We start from the raw sequence: 18,049 nt of genomic DNA on the forward strand, positions 1-18,049 counted from the left end.
GTCATAGACTCACAGGTCAGTCAGGTCTAAACGCTTCGCTCATAGAGACTGAGGACAATCTCCCAAGTTTCGTTGTTAAAACTGGAATGGAAACAATTAGAGAGTTTAAAAAAAAAAACCTGCATTGCAGAATCAATCCAAAGTCTTTAGGGCGGCCCTTCATATTGGTGCAGTGACATGCAGTTCACTATGGAGGAGAAAGACAGGAGAGCATAATTTCTGTGCATGTCCTTGACAAAATATAAAGGGTGTAGGATTGTTAGCGACTGTTCTCGCCACTGTTCAAGCAACTAACGTTCATTAAGAAATCCCCAGACTTCGGTAGTCGGAGAAGTCATATTAAAATCAGTTGTAATATTTCTTGTGTTGAATACTCATATTTTAAAACAATAAATACTTTTCATAAACAGATCTGACTTCTGTTGCCGATGGATTTTTCAAAGTTAAATCTACAAATGACAAAGAAAAAATCTTTTTGTTATGATATATCACCCCTTCACTGACATTGTATTGGGATCTCTTCCCTACTTTGCTACCTTATTCATTCTACCATGAAAATACAATTTATACTGCGTGTCTGTCACTTTGAGGCCACAATAAGCTCTGCCAGAGACCTGTGCATATTGTCACAAATCCTCAGCTGCTAATACAAGGTCGTTCCAAAGTCATAAATTTAACAAAAGCGACTCTTAAGGGGCTACAGTGAAATGAAAACCTGGTCTGCTGTGATTGATTCATTTCCAAGTAAAAAAACAAATCTTTTAGTCGTCTATCAAGCTGTTTTGAGCAGAATGAGTGGAAAAGATACTCATAGGAAGGAAGTTTTATTTGAGCAGTCACCTAGAAAGTACCCTTCAGTTAGTCAGTTAGTTGTGTTTTATTGGTTGCTGCTCTACAATATCTTTGAATGGATATGGGTGAACTTTGGAGAGCACTTTTCAGACAATACGTGTGTTAGTGTTATATAAAAGCTATGATAACTTTGAGAATATTATTAAATATTATTATGCTGCCAGGACTGCCAGGTTACTCTGCCCACACTTGTAGGCTGCCTTTGTGTTACCATCTTTTATAATCACAGAAAGGAAGGGCCAACTGGGTTTCACTATATTGAACATCTTGTGCACTTTATGAATAATCAGGGTTTTTCATATATTCTTTGATCATTCTGTGGGGGAGCTTGGTCAGAATGTCAAGGAAGGTGACAGGAGGCAGACTGAGAGACTTGTTCAGTGAAGAAAGATTTATTCAGACCAGTGTAACCAAAGAAGTGTCTCAAAAAATGAAATGGAAACAAGCAAGTCAAACTCATCTTGACTGGCTTAAAGCTACAATATGTAACTATTCCACATTAAAATGTCTAAAAACATCAATTTTTCCAACAATTGTCAAACCTAGAGAAATCTGTAATTTTAATCAAGGTAACGGTCTGTTTCATTTTGTCACCTGTCAATGGCGTCATACCCCTCTAAAAAAAGGTATACGTGCACAAGACGCATGTGTCGGCGCTGTGTTTTTGTCCACTACTATTGTGTCTACCAAAGAGTATACACCTACAAGATAGCACATCGGCATTGTGGCTGAATGCCACAATGGCATCTGCCAAAGAGTCTACGCATACACGATAATACATCGGCATTGTGGTTGTTCAACAGAAACTGTTATAAATTGATTTTCATTCAGTTTTAAGCCACATTTTTATGATAAACTTTTTAGATCTTGGTTGTTTTTAACTATATCTTTTAACCGGATGAAGGATTTTAGTCATCAGACGTCTGGATCTTAAGTTATCAGAGAAACAAGCTGGGCAAACTTTAGCAGCAGCTCGAAGTCCGGTGCTTGCTGAACATTGTCGGAGAAACATTGATTTTTTATGTGAAACAGCTTTATTCAGTATTTTCACCGGTTTTAATCCCCATGTACGTTTGTTTTTGGAGAGGAGGAGACCTCTGCGGATAATTTGGCTCCTGGTAAAAACGTCCTGAACGATGAACATAATAATCCTAACCTGAAGAAGCTGGTTGTTTAACAATGAAGACAACAACTCCCATGATCCCACGCTACTTCACACTGTCATCACACTTCGTCTTTTGTTATTGTTTTGATTGAGATATTGTGAGTTTAACTCAGGAAAACTCAACTAAACAAACTTAAGCATGATCACTTGTACATCCTCTTTCCTTTCAGCTCTCCCCTAAACCACCAACTCTCCCCTTAAATAGGTCCTCCAATCTATCTGGGCAGAACCATATTTCTCACAGGGGTGCCCTTTCCCTTATACCAACAACTGGCATATGACAATGTCACTAGCAGTTGATATTGTTTACGACTTTATCCACAACATTGTCCTCACCATGAGCCAAAATAAGTACAAATAACATAAAACGTAACCAAACCTTTAACTAAATCCAATAAATCCCCCCATGCTTGGTCACTGGTGATGTCAGCGAGAGCTTAAAAGCAGGAAGTCAGTGGGTGACTCCCCCTTTGTATCCTGGATAGCATGGTGAGTATGGTAACACAACAGGCTAATATATAAGCAGGATAGTATGCAAAAGCAATGCTACAGATAGATGTTATACTGACTAAACAAAGAAATAGCAAGCAAGTTAAGATGTATATTAAAGTGTAACAAATGGTGTGGTCTCACCCACTTTGTCACGTATTCTTTGGCAGGTCACTTTGAAGCAGTTTTCACTGATGGATGGTGCAACCATGTGCTGGGTTAGATTTGGAGTATCAACAAAATGCCTAAAAATACTGGCCCAGATTAAATATTGATCACAAATATCGGACGGATTTAGCAGGGCCTTGCGCTAAACTGAACATACAAAAGTGAACATGTAAGCCCCAGTTAATTCCAAACTTTATCCTTGTAATATATCTTTAGCAGCTGAGAAAGTTGGGTGATCTGTGGCACGCTGGAGCTGATTTAGTTGTCACTCTCCATGTTTTATCTCAATTCTTCATCATTATCTGTATTTCTAATATATTCCTGCCGTTGTCTGAGAGCATCAGTTCACACAGCAGCACACTCATCATCATTGATGCTGTTGGCTCCAGCAGAGGTTTCTTTTACTGGAGCCTGTTGAGCCTGGAGGCAGTGTTAATATTGCACACAGCAAACCTAGCAGCAGTAGATTCTTTTATAGGAAAAGTTTTTTTCTTTTTTTTCTTCAAAAAAAAAAAAATCAAAACAGTTTTCCTCTCTTCATTGCTACCTGGCTGAGCTCTGCTTTAGCTTTTTGACTTCACTCTCGGTTCTCAGCTCAGTGGTGAAGAATATTTGGCAGCTTATCCACTGAGGATATCACAAGTTTAATACACCATTAAACTCTCACTGAGACTGAAATTATTATCTTATTGTAACAAGGAGAAGGGTGTCTTTATAAGTAAACTTTTGAAATAATAAATGTGCTTAAAGTACTTCACATTTTCGCTTTTGAAGAAAATTACTGAATTGGGATTTTTTAAAATGGTTATTTCTTCTACAGTTTCATTTCAACATTTTCCAAAAGCACATTAATCTGTAAATGTCATCAATACAAATGTATTGTGTGTTTAACAATGTTTTGTTATTTGATTCACTGAAAACATAAAAAACGTATTGTGTAATGTGTTGTAAATGACATCTTAAATGACATCTTGCATAATAAAATAGCTTAAATCTCACTGACAAATTTAATTTGTTGGGCATTAATCTTAACACCTAGATAGATGTGACCTTTTAAGATATTCCAAACAAGAACCAAGATCTTTAAAGATAATCACTTAATATTGAGCCCTTTTTAAGGTGGAATCACTGACCAGCTAGGGTTGAAACCGTTGTCTTGAGCTTTTAAATATCAGAATTATGTGCATAATATTATATTACAAAGAAAAGGACCACATTTCCAAAAGCATCAGAGCAAAAATAATATTAGTAGTAGTGTCAATAGAACTCTGTAGAAATCTGTGATTATTACAACGAAAAATGATGATGATAAGAGTTTAAATACAGCGTGCAGTGAGTAAGATGATGGAGAGAAAATGTTATCACCAAAGGGTGATTACTCTTATTCAATACCAAACAGCAAAAGATAAATATTGCATAATAGAGTGCACGGTGAATCTGGTAATTTAGCATGTTTGGTACTGAAATTAATCTTTTAAAAAGAGAAGTCTTTCTATGTTAGATTGAAATGATGACTAAAACTCAAAATTTTGCAGTAGCTCAAACTAGATATAATCCTTAATGATAGTGACATGCACTCAAAAAATCGAAACACTGACTTTAATTAAATGTATTTTGTCAACAGGTTCCATGAAATTATAATATGTTAGTTAAAAACAAAAATGTTAAGCTCATCTAATTTAATGAACTTGTATTACAGTAACACAATGGTTGTGAGTTAAGCCAACTAGATAAATAAATAAAAATATTTTGGAGCCACTTGGTCCAAAAAAAACAATGCATTAACTTTTTTGGCACCATAAGACCAACACATATAAATAGAGCTGTAAATATTAATTGATTAGATGATTCACAGAAAATTAATTGCATGGTCTCTCAATTCAATATCTTTCACTTGTCACTTAGTAGTACCACCAGACTACCACTTTTCACTTATGGTGGTAGTTTGCCAAATCATTGGTTATTGTTCTGAAGTGTAGTTTTTCTTTGCTCTGCTATTTTCAAACAGCTAAACATCATTTTATTCAGTTTTGGCCCAAAATATAATTTTGTCTCTTCCACAGAAGATTCAGCATCCAAATCAATGGTTGGCTTATTCATACAGTTTGTTCTTGAGCTTCTGTACCTTGGTTGAGAGTCTGCAAGCATCCAATTGAAGGAACAGCCTCTGAAAAACTTCAAAGAAGGCTCTCAGTTCCTGAGGATAACTGAGGTTCAGTGCATATATTACACCCATTAAGAGTGCACATGCAGAGGAGATGCAAGCCATGCAGAACTTCAACACCCTCGATCACTATTCCACCATCAGCTGGAGGAATGGTGGCATCACCTCCCTCAACACTGATGCTGTAGATGCCAAGGATAACTTGTTCAAGCTCCCTCTGAACAGTTGTAGCATCTGAATCCTTTACATAGGAGAGAAAAAAAGGACAAAGACAAACACTGAAATCACAAACAGATTGCAGAATTCCAAAGAGTAACTTTTGCATTTCAAGTTTTTCCTTATATAATAATTTAATGAAAATAGTGTGATAATTCAAACAGTGTTATGTGTATAAAAATAACAAGATGAAGTAGTGCCGGTTGATTCTATCAAACTTTAGAAATATAATTTTATTTTACATATACACTAAGTATTTTATTAGGTACACCTGTGTAATCTAATGCAATCCACTACAATAGCTCTGCCATACATTTTTACTTTTACTAAGTTTATGCATTTTCAATTTGTGTTTACCTTTTGTTGACAAGTGATCCTAATGTTTTGCCCCCCTCATGTATGTTAATGTGGTAAACACAATAGTAGGAACGCTTTTCAATAAAATGGACTCCAGTACACCACCACCCACTATGACCTCAGTAATAAACATAAAGTATAATTATCACCTTTCTGACAATACCACCAAAAACTGAAAATTTATAAGCTTTGTAAAAGTGGCATTTATGGCAGAGATGTTGTAGTGGATTGCATTCGATTGCACAGATGTTCCTCATAAAATGCATGGTGATTGTATATATTAGTTTTCCAAAAAAAGTTTAAACATTACCAACCAGGAGTTCTCTGAGGAGGATGCTCGAGTCCTCATTCAGGTAGATACAAAGTGCCCTGAGGATGCACTCCCTCTTCCCCTTCTTTTCAACAGTTTCATTCTAAAGGAGAAAAAAAACCACAGTAAAACTTTAGGACTGCACATACACACATACACAACACACATACTACACCTCACATTTCTCTAAGCATGTGAAATTAATGGCTTCTTAACTGCAGAGATAGACATACACAATGACCAATTAATCATCACATGGACATTAATGGTTACCATCACTTATAGACCATGTCCACATTAGGCAGGGAAGTGAAAGAAAACCAGTAAAGCGTCTTCCTTCTTTTTTTTAACGTGTCTTTTACATCCAAAAACTGAACTTTTTCACAAGACTAACTCATGGATAAACCTGAAAACAGAGGCTTAAAATTGTGTGTGTGGATTAGGGGATAAGTTGTCATGCTGTATGTTAAGAAGCAAACTTTCTGTTGCTCATTCCAAATATCAGTACAACTGAAACAGCTACGGTCACTGATCTGTGTTTAAAGTTTGAGGTGACTGCAAATAAAAAGTAGCAATTTGTTTGAAAGAAGCACAGGAGTTGTTGTTCAGGCATTGTGAACAATAGGCATATCACAATTTTATACTTATAGGGGCGTGTTTACAGATGTGATTGATTTCTGACTGTTTATTAGTCCCTATACCCGTAAAAACAGTCATCTACTAATAATCTTCTAATAATTCCATAATGTTTTCTACAAATGTTTTCTACTGGAGCCAAAATTATGCTAATTTTCCTCCCTGCAGAGCCTCCTTTCTTCCTCAACACTTTGATGAGCTTGGCAGTGTGCTGGTCAAGTTGTGCAAGGAACTTTGAGACAAGGGGAGCAGTAGTAATCCTCACAAATTCTGCTTCCACCTGAAAACATAATGTCCACAAACATTGTTTCACAGGCTTTGAGATGCAAATTTATATGAGTAAAATATTCCTTTTCAGTGGCAACTTCAGAGAATCTACAAATATGACAGTTGAATAGGATCAATGACAATGTTTGCCGAGATGTCTCTCTGTTATGGACTCTACAGAAATGTGACCTGATCCCATTTCTTGACTTGAATGTACATGGACCATTAATATATGGGCAAGGATATGGATGCCTGTGCCCATAATGTGGATGTTGTAACCTATAATGTTTAAGTAAATGTCCTCAAGTTGAGGTCTTTGAACTGCAACCTTTACACTGTCAATTTCAAATCTGGCTATCAGTAAAGGAAACTTAACTTTTAAAACAGTTTTCTTTAGAAAAGTCTGACTGTTGATATATACCACGCACAACCTCAGCAGTGCCGCCTATGCCACATCAATGAAGGAGCCAGGATCTGAAATTCAACACTTTAACATGAGCCATCAACTAATGAAATTCACTGATTCATTGATTTATTATCTCAGTAAACTGTTCCCTAATAAGTTTATGGTCTCAATCGCTAGTTTCAGGACTTCTTCAATACATCATAATGTTCATTTTTTAAATTATGATCCCATTTAATTTAAATTTTATGAGAAAGCAGGGTATGCTTTAGGGCGTGGCTATGTTGTGATTGAAGTCGCTACTACAGCGACAATGTTGGTTAGGTAATGTAACCATGGCGTAACCCCACATTCACAGAGTATAGGTGAAGCTGTAGCCATCACTATTTCAGTGTATTTTCAGTTCATGAAAGTTATTGTAACATTTTGGTTGCCTAAAAATCTTGTCTGTAAAAAGTCTTGTTCATCATTTGGTCATACTAAAAGACCCTCTAAGTAGTCCGATGTTCAGTTTTTCCTGTAAGTATATTTTGTTTTAATGGTTTTTAAGCCTGTTTTTTGCTAGCGAAAATTAGCATTAGCATTATCACAGTTAACCATAGACTGTAAATACACCGTGCTAACCAAGCTAGCAGTTAGCAGCTAGCAGCTACCATGTCAGCTCCACCCTCTCGACCAAATATTCTCATCACTTCTGGCTCCAAAAATCCAAGATGGTGATGTCACAGTGGCTACGTCCATTTTTTTTTTTACAGTATATGGTTCGATACAGTACATCATAGCCGCACCCCTAAACACATTCTTTTGAACTGCAAATCGTAAATTCACTTTAAATGCTACTCAGTGATGTGAGAAACTTCAGTTACTGCCTAAATGAACTGCATATTTCTAATGTTCACTGACAGCAAAGCATTGCAGGAGCACAATACATAGCTTCTCTTTAGGGCTATTGCATAAACAGTCTGTACCACACTTGAAAAAATAAGCCTAAAGCCCCTTTAGCTCTATTTTTTTTTTTTAATGTGTGTTGCACCTTGAAGAAAATGTAATACAAAAACAAAACTGTTAGTTTACAGTTAATATACTTACATGTATGTAGCCAGTCATGTGCTCAAAAATAAATACAAGGTTGAAGAGCTGCCTTAAGTTCTCCCCTTCACCTGCAAAATGGGGGAGAGTGTGATTAATTTTTGGAAATTCAGAAAAGGAAAAAGAGGTCTGCTCTGTTACGCAGCACTCTATTTTTCCATTTATGTAAGCATATAGCTTACACCATAGATTTAAAACACTAGATGCAACGTTACGTCATAACTCATGGGATAACCATCCGCCGTCTTACCTGTTTATTGTTTACATTTGCCACCTATGGGCAGCAAATGGATGTCGGCTGTACAGCATCTAATTGCTTTACTAAAATGACCAAAGAGACCAGGGAGGCTGGCTTCACTTTCCACATGTCAGTATAGAGTAGATGAGAGATTTATTTTGTACAAATGGATCAACTCAAACTACAAAAAGTTAGTGAACTAGGTAACTTAACTGTTGGCTACCAAGTAACGGACCAGCTGAGTTCTAAGTCAAAGTTATTGCTGATTGCTGGCTCTCAGCAGCATTGATCTGTTATTGGGCCTCATACAACAAGTACTCATATGAACAGATTCTTCTTCGTTCTTAAAATGTGTATACAAATGATTTAAGAACATTTGTGGCATTCATAAATTTTCTCGTACTTAAAATTTTCTCTTAGGTAAGAACAAAATTTAGGAGTGGTCCAAACCTGTCGTACATGTCATGAATAGATCATCTCTGCCTTTCTTCACTATAATTATAATACCCTTTTCTGTAATAATTTCAAGTTTAAATATGATACCAAAATTAACAAAAAAATTAGTAGGCTATATAAGTAAAACAAACTTAATACAAAATCTATATTCTGTTTACCATGTTTTCATCATCATGGTTGCCAATTTCCTGCGAGGTTTTTTTTAGATTTTATGATTTTTGTTGGCGTATTTTGGGGCCGCATCTTCTACATTTCCCTAGTTGTTGGAAACGTCTCTCACTCTGACAGCTGCCTCTATGTCTCTCTGCAGCTCTCTGTCCAGTATCATCTTGTGTTGCAGCTGACAGTGTAACATCACCTGCAGACTATAATATTCTCCTCTAATATTTGAGTGACTGTCACATAACCACCTCCCACCAGAGTACTTTACTTTAGAAAGATGTTTTTTAGCATCTAACTTCACGTCAAATCATTCCCTCTTTATTTCTGTCATAGTGCAGAGCTGCTCTGATGACATCTTAGCTGGATTCATATTTCTAATTGTTTCAAGTCTCCTGCAGTCACTCCCAAATGTGTTATGTGTTTGTCTTCTGACTTCTGAAAGCAGAACTTGAAGCTGCACAGTGTTTTTACTCTTTGGGAACTTTTTGTGAATGAAAGTTGCCTTATATGGCAATATTAGGGGCGTGGATTATGCCAATGACCACATTTCACAAATGTGCACCCCCACATGAACAGGTAGCATCCATCAGTTTGAAACGAGTGATTTGAAGTTCAGGCAGTTAAGAGAGTTTCATAAATCCCACACAGGATTTTCTTTTCTTTCCTCTTATTGTTTTGTGTAAGAACAAATATAAGAGAAAAAGAAAACATTCATGCATGAGGCCCATTGTTTTAATGTTAGCTATGCTAAATTAGAACTCAAAGGTAATGTTTAGTAACGTTATAACAAAGTTATTAATATTAACCTGACATTTGACCACCAAGGAGCTGATTCCATGTGAATCAAGTGTAAAGCAAACATACATGTTAAGGACAAAGAGAATTGCTCGTCTTCACCCCTAAATCCCATTTCATAAGACAAATCCAGCAAACCAGCTACATTACAATCTACACAAAAAGTGAAGCCCAGGCAAATCAACACAACAGTAACATTAGCCACATCCTTAACAGCAACAAGGAGCACTAACCAACCACACAATCAGCCAAAATATTGTTATTCAAGGGGTCGCACTTAATGTTATATGTTCACCACATTTAGCTAACCCAAAATCCTGCAGTTAGTCATCATATATCAATATTACTTGTTGTCAGCTTACTTCATGCCTTTACACAAATTTCCTTTCAGTAAAGCAAATAATGCCTTGACAATGTCTTGATCAGGTAAAGTAATCCAGTCAGAGAAAGGAGATTTGTACTTTAGCAGTTCAGGTCAAGTTCTTTCAAATTCTCATGTGGTCACATGATGGCTCAACAAGCATATGAAGAACCCGCGATTTAATTGGGTCTAATGCATGAATAATAAAAGGCCTAGAGTAGGCTATTGTGTATGATGAAGAATTGAGATAGGTTTGCAGTCTCAGAGAAATTGGTGTAGTTGAAATAAAATAAGACTAGACTTTGAAATGTACACGATGCATATGATAGTTAATATTATTGATATGTGAAAATAGGCTATTGCATATGCATACACATGTTCACATATCATATTTCATGTTTCAGTAAATCATTAGCCTATTTTCTAAAATTTAAAAAAAATCACTATTTGCAGCATGAATAGTAAACCTTGATAAGAAACAATGTTTGCATGTAGTATTACCTCAATGAGTTCAGCTGTTGCTTGACAGTGTTCAAACTGTGAATAGCCAAGGTCCCTCAATGTGCACAGAGCTTCTGTGACAGAGTGACTCAGTGTTGTGCAGCCAGGGACACCTTCATCTTCTGGGAATCAAAATACATATGCTTGTCTGTTACCTTGTTGGCAGCATGCAGTCCATCTTTTGCTTGGACATCATTCAGATGAACGATGTATGTCCAGTTGATCTGGCCAGTTGTGGTGGTTGTTGGACTCTAAGCCTGTAACATGTTCTGTGCCGGCTTCAATATGTAGCAAGCATCATCACAAAAACCCTCTAAACAGTCACTAGATATGCAATAACGGTTTTTAAGGGCTCAAGAAGGTTTGCGCTTAGCAGGCACCCAGGTTGGTCATACATGCTAACATTGGAGGCATACCCATCTATATTAACACACACCACTCTTATGCCACACTCATGCAGTTCCTCCAACGCATTCACAATTTGGACCTTCTGTGTATCTGGTGACACAGACTTGTTCAGGTAGTAGGCAACTGGAGCCTTCCAACCACCATAAAAACAAGAGTCTCAGTGGCAACATCCGTCTCATTCATTCCATCCCCCATATCCACAAATCCAGACATTTTCTGGGTATGATAGTTGTACTGGACATGTTTTTTGATAGTCATGGCATCCAACATGAGAGTCTTCTTTTCAACATATCCAACAGCATTAGGCCAGGCTTGGCATCCACAGAACTCATCCACCTTTGTAAAATGAAAAAGTAGTTATTTAATGTATTTGAACCAGTATTTTTAAAAAGTACAATCAAATGACATGACGAATACCTTTGCAATGTATGTGGATGTGGGAGGTCGAGATGGAGAGACTCTCTCAGACAGTTATGTTCTTTTGGACCGTGTAGGTGGAGAGTGAGGGCAAACTCCCTCTGGTCTTTTGTGTACTCATGGCCCTGTTTTGACAGAAGGTCTATTGGAAGATCTGAAATTCAGTTAGCACAGTGCCCTTGAAATAATAACTAGGAAGCCAAGCTACACTGGGGCTCGCTCTGGGCCGTTTAGACCAAGTCAAAGCACTTTTATTCAGATTCACTCATGTTGAGCTGCTGCTAATGACACTAACTTCTGCTCCGTCAACACACACACACACACACACACACACAGGCTAACATACTAATGAGCTCAGACAGCTGACTGGAATTGGACTTGTCAGTTTTTGCTCACTTTGTCCTTTTTTCAACTCTTGTCCAAAATTCGTCCAATTTTTATTGGCCCCAGGACCGTAGACCCAGAACAATGGGAGTTCCTTAAGATCGAGCCCTGGCTATTGCTAACATTAGCTATTAATAGTCTGTCTCTGGTGGCCAACTAGTTAGCGCTAAATATAATCTTATAATGGCCAGATACAACCAAAAACAATTATTCAGTCTTACCTGTGAGTGGCAATTCCCCAAGATCTGGTTTGGATTGTGTGACAGTTTGAACACGATTCAAGCATCTTCCCAGTCCAGTCTTCTGAAAGTTTATGGCAAGTTGCCTGGACCACTGTGGCAGCGACATTGACATACAATCCAGCAGTCAATGCGACGTGTACACATATATGTCTATGTTTAAAACTGGATACATGTAAGATGGCTGCAAAATGGTTCCATCTCAGATTGGCAAGTTATTATGACACGTTGGCTAATAGCGGTTCATTCAAGTTCATAAACACTGCAAATGTAACATATTGGCTGAATACAAGACCGTGATTATAAAATGTGAGCAGAATGTAAAGTGGTAACGTTACCTCAAGCCTACAGCTACTTACCAGTGGTTGCAGATACACTAAATGCAAACAAGTAGTATTTCCTGTAGCTGCTTCACAATAAAAATCTCACACTGGTTCACCAATGGAGAGTTTTTAATATGAAACAGCAGCAGGATGATTGATTGATGATGATCAATCAATCAGGGTGATGATAGACGATTGATTTCTATCAGCAGTAACTTCAACATCTCTGAAACTCAGTCAGCAGTAGAATAAGCCTGATATCTGAAAGTACAGACATGAATGTGAGAGTAAAACTAATCTCCAAACCACAGAGACTCAAAAGCAACCTATTCAGCGCTAAACACAGACATGTAAAAACAGCTTTCTCTGTGGTCACCAGGACAGACTCAGGTGTTGAACTGCCTGTAAACAGTGCTGCTATCGCCTGCTGAGAGTAACGTTCATAGACTGAATATAAAGTTACATAATGATATTCATATACAGTCTATGGTAATGTTTCACAGTGGAAACATGTTCACGAATTGGCAGGACTCAGTGGGAAAAAAGCAGACCAACCTGGGTCATGCGGCTAACTTCTATCTTGTATCACAAACACACTACAATCACGCTCAGTATGAAAATACTACAAAAAGAGGTGAAAAGAAATGTCCTCCTTCTCTTCCAACTCAGAAAATGAAGACCAACAGCAACTTGTCTGCCAAAATTAACACAGATTTACAGGTAAACGGTCAAGTGACCTCGTACATGTGCAGCTGATGCATCTTAATCTTCTTCTTCTTTGGGGTTTCATGGCAGTTGGCGTTGCATTACTGCCACCTTCTGGATGTAAGAAGTATCTCAATCATAATTCACTTAAATAGTTTGCGATTAAACAACACATTAAAGAGTAACTTCACTCCAAGGTCACAGCCTAAGTCCACCCACTGCATAATTTTGAAAAATGCGTGTGCAAGGGGCTGAGAGGAGGGAGAAAGGCAAGGCGAGGGGTGGATGTGTGAAGCAGGAGGGCAGGAGTTCCTCTGTGACATCCCCTAGCCAGAGAAATAATAATGATAATGAGAGGAAGACAAACAGTGCAGCAACATTTAAACAAGCCAGAAATCATTTTCAAATGATTCTGTGTTTAACTTGGTTTATTTTTACATGAAGACAGTTCATTTGGTTGTCTGTTCCTGCAGTTATCAGCTGGTAAAATCTTGTTTTAAAACATTAAATCGCAGCATAACAAGAGCTCCACTGTTACTGAACCTGTCTGCTGTCAAACGGAGATACAGAGCTATGGCCTGCTGACAGACAGACATAATTACAAGGAATTTATTAGAAAAACTTATTTTAACTTAACACAACCCACCTTGGTCATTAATCTTCAGTAACGGTGCAGACACACAGACCCGTGTTTTGGCTCATCCATTTCTTAACATGGCGGCTGGGTGACGAACTTTCTCATATTACAGCTAAACAGTACACTAAAATATATTTCTGAAAACATTTGAGGTGAGAAACAGGCAATGCAGTTACAGAATCTTGTTCATATTTGATCAGCACTGCCTAGTTTGACAGTTTGTTCTGAGTTTCATGATACCGCCATGTGGCGCTGGATGGACTCATTTGGATTATGCAAATTCAGATACGGTGATTGGTCTGTCAACTCACCGTGTTGTATCCATCACACACGCGCTGCCAGATCCCTGCCCTTAGAAAATGAATAGGATCCGGTGACTTTACATCCATCAATGGATCCAATGTGTCCTTAAGACAAGGTCATGGAAAGAGGTGCCTGTTCACCGTTTTCGCACTTCTTCAGCATTTTGGCTTCAGTTTCACTGCTTTGAATGTCGACCTAGAAAAATTAATTGGTTATGGTCAGAGAGCGTCAAGTAACTGTTCTTTTTGGTACAAAAGTATGACCTTCACACCAGAAGACGGGAAGTTAATTTTACATCTCATTGAGAGCTCAGTTTTAGAGCTGTGCAGCTCCCCTGCAGACAGCTGTCATGGAAAACTGGGATCTTCATAGCAGGGTTTAATCTGTCTGACCTTCTGGCACAGAGAAATAGATTACATACCTACCACACCTCTAGAGCCTCTGCTCTAACTACCTGTGTTGCCTTATGCATACCAAAACGGACATCAGACTGGCTGTTCATTAGTAGCTTTGTGTACACCATTAGAGGTATTTTGTATTTTATCAATATGAGAAACAATGAGGCCATCTGCGTTCTTCAAAAACAAGTCCATTCAATTATTGGACAAGCTTTTGTGCAACTGAACAATTGCTAATCACATCAAAATAAGCGGAGGAACTGTGAATATTGGATGTGAATAAACAACCAAATACGCTGTCTAATGTGATAAAAAAGTCTATAATTGAATAAAAAAGCTATCACCCTTCGTACCCTGAATGACAAAGGGCTATCAGCTTTCTGCTCATTAACAGATGAACGAATGTTGAGGAGAATAAGAAAAGAACAAATGATGTGAATAAATAGCTCAGGAAAACAGCACCTAATGCTTTGACTTTTTTTTTTCTCTCCATGCCCAGTGTACCTCACAAATTCAACCTCAGGAGAACAACAGATGTGTCGAATTTTACCTCGAATTGGCTAGATTGGAAGATTCAGCAAGAAATAATGAGAAGTGATATGCCTAAGCTTTGCCAGAGATGAAAAGCCTGGGGGTATCATGAATGCTCTAAAAAGTGCAGAGCAGTCTCCAGATTGGATGAGCCTTATATTCACGGCAAGCATATAAAATCCAATTTATTTGACTGCTACCAGCCCCCATGTGTGCTTTATTGGAAGGATGACCCTGACTTGACCATACAAACAAAGCTACAGTATATTGTTCACCCGTTGCATCTAAATACGAAGGGGAATGAAACAAGCCATTACAATTTTATTCCTCCTATATGGCAAAACTTGTCTTTTTATACCCCCTGTGTTTACCCTTTACTTGAGGGTGATATAATTCCTCAGGCTATTTTGCAACAAAACTGAGTGAGAGATAGAACAGGGACATTGAAATACAACAACATGAATAACTTTCTCAACTGAAGAGATCCAAGCGATTTTGTTACCAGCTTTGCTCTGTGGTCACAAATGTAGTTTTCACGTTGTTTTGACTCTGGCTAAAGCTTGAGTTCCTCTTTCATTTCCCCACGGTTGACAACCCCAGCAACCCTCAGCGGGATGGTGAGGATAGAGGTGAACATGTCAGTGTGAAATGAAATGCTCTCTATCTCCTGAGGGAGTTCCCCGCTCTATGTGGCCCGCCACTCAAGGAGAAATAACATTGCAGTGTACACGGATTTGTGAGCCAACCTGTGTGAAAACATGGACATTTGACTGTGAAGGGAAATCCTGTCAGCGCGCTGAGAAAAGATTAGTGAAAACCTGTTCGAGTGTAGAGTCTATGTTAACTAATCGTTCCATCTGTCTTTGTGAGGGATTGAACACCAGATTAGATCGCTAACCCCTGATCACTGATAGTAGATGAGGCCTAATCCATGAAGAATGTGATTGAGGCATCCTGTGTGAACAGATTTGCTGGGTACAATGCTTGGTAGGCTGCGAAAATGAATGTCAAGCTTCATGAGAGGATACGGTGAGATTTAATGAGGTTGTTAAATGATTGAAATCATTGCTCCTGGTGAAACAAACTTTAATAGGTTTCTTTTTCATCAGATATACCAAAGCTTTCCTCGTCTGATATTTAGAATATTCAAGTTTAGAGCTTTGAGATATTTTAAGTCATAGATTCCTCAAAAATTGACCCGTCATGCGGCCCTTAGCTTTCCTTACTCACAGGGCACATACTGTATACAGTTTGTGAGTCTGACAGACAAAAGCAGGCTTCTCACTCCCAGCCTTCCTAGTCATTCTTGATGTTGATGTTAACATTGGAAGTCACGTCAATAACATAAGTAAAACAGCTTTCTATCACTTAAAGAATATATCCAAAGTTAGAGGATTATTATTTAAAGCAGATTGTGAAAAACTGGTCTATGCATTTATCTGCAGCATGTTGGACTACTGTAATGCTCTTTACCCTGGACTACAGAAATACACAATCTCAAGGCTGCAGCTCATTCAGAATGCAGCAGTCAGAGTACTTATATAGACATGCAAATACGATCACACTACAATTCTGAAATCTCTTCACTGGCTCCCAGTAGAGCACAGAATCAACTTCAAAATTATGCCGATAATCTGTAAAGCACTTAATGGTTTGGCCCACAGTATATTACTGACCTGCTCACTGGCTACAGTCCAACCAGACCCCTCAGGTCATCTGGTAGTTGTCTTCTAACTGTACCCAGAGTAAGATCCAGGTCTTCAGAGGGAGCTTTTATTGTAGCCCAGTAACAATTAAATGCTAAAGTATTAATAATGTATTAATATAATGTTTCTGTTTTTTTTATTTGAACAAGTAGAGAGAGGATCAGCCACTCAGAATTCAGTTGGTTAATCCTGCCCCTAGCTGAACATGACAGACAGATCACGACACACCTGCATGATATGCATTTGAGACAGAGGAAACGTGTAATGGCAGCAAAGAAAATTGATGAATAGCATTAAAAAGTTGCAGTTAGTAAAATTTAATGCATCCACAAGCTAACTAATCAACACAGAAGATAACCAAAATAGAAGCAACCGGGAGCTGTTTTCCCCTTCCATTTATCTTGGTAAGCTAGCTGTATGGTGCTAATGTTGCTAATTGTATGTGTGCAGGCAACTTCGTTGTCCATTACTATTATTGTATTAATATTTTGAAGATTTAAATGTTTAAACTATAGTATTTAACATTTTACTGTGGGTAATGTGAGGTTTATGTTTGTTATTTGTACTTTCACTAGAGAGTGGGCATTGCAAATATTAGCAGGGCCATATGTAACATGTAGGCTACACTGCCTACAATCTTTTCTGATACTGGATTGATGATTGATTGATGCTAGCTTAATGCTATTAGCATAATGGTTTTGTTAGTTGTTGTTTAATTAGTACTATAGTGTACAGTGATGTATGCTGGTATTATAGTACATTGATTCAGATATTGATATTGAGACTTAAAGTTATTGAACTAGAGTATAATGCAAAGCAGGGTTTACGTTAGCCGGCATATGTGCAGCTGTCTGGCAGATGAAAATATCAACAGTCAAAATGTCCAGGGGGAAACATTTCGATTGCCAAAAACATAAATAAATGCATCAAAAGCATATTAAATTGCCTAATATTGTGTGACCTATAAGATATGTTGTCAAGACAACTTAAATATAAACTTATGTTATGCAAAAGTTTGGTTTTGTCTCTGGTGTTAAGACACTGAGAGATTCACTGAGTGTTTGGTCAGATGTGACTAAGTGTGGCACAAGAATCAAAAGCCGGCGTGTACTCCAGCAACAGCCCTGTGCTTTGGTTTGACAGCAGTTAACATGAAAAGTCTTACCGTTTTCTCTCAGTTATCATTACATCCAGCATTGGCACAGAGAAACAAACGCATCAGCCCTGAGCTCCACATTTAAATAACATGTAATTGATCAGTAGGAGGTTTAACTTTTCCCCGGCCCCAGTGAGGATGGGAGAAACGTGTAAACATTTAGAAAAGATGATGGTGACTGAAGAAATTTAGGCAAACGTTTAACTTAGCAAG

The 18,049-nt window shown here is 37.9% G+C and overlaps 1 long non-coding RNA gene across 5 annotated transcripts; it reads right to left on the bottom strand.

Annotated features, from left to right (window-relative positions):
* Window positions 1-1,412: 1,412 nt before the first annotated feature.
* Window positions 1,413-13,585, bottom strand: LOC137187708 (uncharacterized). 5 transcript variants are annotated; one of them, XR_010929260.1, is made up of 8 exons: window positions 13,138-13,585; window positions 12,060-12,171; window positions 11,455-11,608; window positions 10,785-11,373; window positions 10,630-10,703; window positions 8,117-8,187; window positions 5,726-6,637; window positions 1,413-5,079 (listed from the first exon to the last, which is right to left on the bottom strand). It is a non-coding gene; the product is annotated as an uncharacterized lncRNA (long non-coding RNA). The 5 variants fall into 5 exon arrangements; XR_010929259.1 differs by lacking the exon at window positions 13,138-13,585 and adding an exon at window positions 12,437-13,127; XR_010929261.1 differs by lacking the exon at window positions 13,138-13,585 and having other exon boundaries at window positions 11,455-11,579; window positions 12,060-13,127.
* Between the last annotated feature and the right edge of the window lie 4,464 nt (window positions 13,586-18,049).

The sequence above is a fragment of the Thunnus thynnus genome, chromosome 8, assembly GCF_963924715.1.
Source record: "Thunnus thynnus chromosome 8, fThuThy2.1, whole genome shotgun sequence".
NCBI lineage: Eukaryota > Metazoa > Chordata > Actinopteri > Scombriformes > Scombridae > Thunnus > Thunnus thynnus.